The sequence below is a fragment of the Penaeus monodon genome, chromosome 3 (assembly GCF_015228065.2).
Source record: "Penaeus monodon isolate SGIC_2016 chromosome 3, NSTDA_Pmon_1, whole genome shotgun sequence".
NCBI lineage: Eukaryota > Metazoa > Arthropoda > Malacostraca > Decapoda > Penaeidae > Penaeus > Penaeus monodon.
In genome coordinates, this window is record NC_051388.1 from 50,485,249 (window position 1) to 50,489,325 (window position 4,077).

The following is a 4,077-nucleotide window of genomic DNA, read 5'->3' on the forward strand; positions in this document are numbered from 1 at the left end:
TATATACTGCCGCGAGGTTCGTGGGTCTAGATTCTTGACAGTGGAGCGCGGAATGGCACGTTTCAGCAATAGGTCATATATTGTGTGTGGGTGTGGTGTGTGTGTGTGTGTGTGTGTGTGGCCGGTGTGTGGGTGGGTGTGGTGTGTGTGTGTTTAGTCGGTTGTGTGTGGTGTGAATATATATAATATAATATATATATATATATATATCCATATATATAGTATAATTATCTATATATATGGGGTGTGTGTGTGGGTGTTGTTGTGTGTGTGTGTGTGTGTGTTGTGTCTGTGTGTTGGATGTGTTGGTGTGTGGGGGTGTGTGGTTGTGGGTGCCAGATACGATATATGATATATATATATATCTAATATACTATATTAATATATATGAATATAGTATAGTCTAGATTATATATATATGGTGTTTGTGGTGTGGTTTGTGTGTGTGTAGTATGTTAAGCACAGTTAAAGGGTAGTAGGATATGGGTACATATATAGCGTATATATATAGAAGATAGAGATAGAGAGATAGAGATATATGATAGAGAGAGAGAGAGAGATATAGGTGTAGGTGTGGGTGTGGGTGGGTTGTGTGGTGGGTGTGGGTGGGTGTCTTGGGTGTGTGTGGGTACCTTAGTATACCTAGCGATAAAGCTATTGATGTATATAAGCTACATAGATGTAGGATGAGAGAAGCGAGAATATATGATAGATAGATAGAGAAAGAGATAGATAGAGGGAGAGATAGCAGATCGTATAGATCGATAGATAGAAGAGATAGTAGATAGATGTGAGGTGTGGGGAGAGAGAGAGGTAGAGACCAGCAGGTGAGAGAAGATAAGTAGAGAGAGAGAGCGAGATAAGAGGAATAGATACAGAGATAGAAATAAAATATAGATTTATAAATAGATATAATATAGTATAGTAAGTATAATATAATATATGATAGGATATAAAGAGAATATATATGATAATTATTTATATATATATATGTGTGTAGTATATAATATGTGTTGTTATTTAGATATGTAATATATATAAATATAGTATAATATATATAATATTATTATTTTTTTTATAATATGTATATTATATTATAGATATAATATATATATATATATATATATATATAGAGGTATGTATGTAGAGTATATATGATATATATATATATAATATATATATATATCTATATATAAGATATAGATTATGGTATGTTGATATATAGATATATAGATATAATAGAGATATATATATAGATGTGTGTGTGTAGGTGTGTGTGTGTGGTTGTGTGTGTGTGTGTATGATTATATATTTTTACATATCTATAGTATACAGCATACTACACACACACACACACCACACCCAACACAAATCACACACCACACACACACACAACCACACACCAAACACCCATAAATATATAGGTGATATGTAACTATTCTATATATATATATATATACCTTATATATATATATATATATATATATATAATATATATATTCTATAACGACCTAATATACTACACACACTAGACACCAACACACCACACACCACACAAACACACACACACACACACCACACAACACCACACACACAACACACACACAAATGTCAAACAATAGTAGCAAGACCGTGATGTACACTTCACACCTCGCGTCCAAAGTAGCTGCCTTCTCCTTGGGCAGGATTGCAGATGCAGCCGGGGCTTCTCTTGCGCACAGGAACAAAGCATCCGCCATCGAAGGAAAACCGTGCATAAAAGGACCACGTCCGTAAGGCAGAGAGAGAGAGGAGCACAGCTAGACAGCCCAAGCCACACGAGGGTCCATCTCACCACCTAGTCCTCCCACCCAGGGACACGGGTGGTCTCTTGGGGGGTCTCATATCTGTCTTCAAGAATACAACCAGCAAGATAAGCCCCTTTTCACGGACCCACCCAAGTCCATCTCTCGGTCGCCACTGGTGGCTTGAGGTGGTCCCTCGGCTTCGATCCTGGCGACAGCGGTGTCCTAACTTCACATGTCGTTTACACACACAACACACCACACACCACACCAACACACACACACACACACACACAACCCCCACACACACACACAACACACACACACACACACACACAACTCACATATTTATACCGGCAAGGATATAAATGGGTATATACACAACCCACAATGGACATATAGATATATACTATAGATAATGCTAATGTAAAGTAAAGTATGTGTGTGTATATATATACGATATTGATGGTGTAGAGATATACAGAAAGCGCTCGCGCGCACGCTTCTCTCGCGCTCGTCTCGGCTCGCTCTCTCGTCGCGTGCGATCACTCAGCACGCATCAGCTCAATCACGCACGCATCAACTCAATAATGCACGCACTCACTCAATCATCACACACCATTCACAACACTCACGCTGCTCTCTCTCCTCTCTCGCTCTTTCTCTCTCTTCTTCTCTCTCTCGCTCGCGATCACTCATTCACTCACTCACCCACTCACTCATTCACGCACTCACTCACCACGCACTCCACGCACACACACACACAACCACTCATCTCTCTCTCTCTTCTCTCTCTCTCTCTCTCTCTCTCTCTGTCTTCTCTCTCCTCTCTAATCTCTCTCTCTCTCTATCTCTCTCTTCTCTTCCCTCTCTCCTCCCTCCCCCCTCTCCCCCCTCCCTCCTTTCCTCTCTCTCTCGCTCTCTCCCTCCTCTCTCTCTCTCTCTTCTCTCTTCTCTCCTCTCTTGTCCTCTCTACCTTCACACACACATACAAAAATACAATTCTCTCTCTCGTCTCTCTCTCTCTCTCTCTCTCTCTTCTCTCTCTTCTCTCTCTCCTCTCTCTCTATCTCATCACTCACTATTCAATCACTTCACCATCACGCACTCACGCATCACTTACGCACTCATTCACTCACGCAATCACTCACTCATCACTGTATCTCTCTCGCTATTCTACTCTCTCGCCTCTCTATTTATCTCGCTCTCTCTATCTCTCGCTCTCTCTATCTCTCGCTCTCTCTATCTCTCGCTCTATCTCTCACTTTCTCTCTCGCTCTCACTTAATCGCACTCTCTCTCCTCTCCTCTCTCTCTTCTCTCTCTCTCTCTCTCTCTCTCTCTCTCTCTCTCTCTCTCCCTCTATCTTCTCCTCTCTCTCTCTTTCTCTCTCTCTCCTCTCTCTCTAGCCTCCGGGCTAGTACAGTGGTAACGTGTCGGCCTCTCATCCGAGGGGTCGGCGGTTCGCGAGAAGTTGCAACTGTCGCCTGGAGGTTACTGCTGTGGCTGGGCACCACGGCGGGCAAGGACTCGGTTCAGCCGAGTCAGCAGCAGCTGACACACGTAAGCAAAATCAAGCAGACAGTATGTCACACCAAGAATATACATTGTATCAAATGGAATCCAAACCAAACTTTAAACTTTAAACTTTAAACTCTCTCTCTCTCTTTCTCTCTCTCTCTCTTTCTCTCTCTCTCTCTTTCCCTCTCTCTCTCTCTCTTTCCCTCTCTCTCTCTTTCCCCCTCTCTCTCTCTTTCCCTTCTCTCAGAGTGGTTAGATTTTTTTCCCCTTCAATATCACGCCCTCCAACTAACAGGGGTGGCCAATAGGGCGGTGTGCCCATGGCATCGCCGCTGTACTGACCTAAGCCACACCCACTACGCACAGACACTCTACTTCGAGTCGCGGCCCCCGCTCCACGTCCTCTCTCCCTTGGGCCACTCTCCAGTGCCCCCCTCTTCGGCTTACTCCGCTGCCCGGGGCTTCTGCACAAGCCGGCCATTCCAACATTGGTCCACGCTACACTACCAAGAATATTCAACCAATAAACTTACGCAACTAGACAGTGCATTTTACAAGTCCATGACACCCTCTCACACTAAGAATATGTAGCAGTACTATGAAGTCAGCATTATTATGGGATGATAGTAGTTTATTGGGGCATTCAAGCCCCGCCTTACGGCTTCTCGCTGCCGCTCTGCCAGCCGGCTTTCCCCTTCCGCTCCTTCCTTTCCCTCTTCCCCCGTGCTTTTCAATCCCCCCCCTCCCCCCCCCCCCCCTTCTTTTTTTAAAAA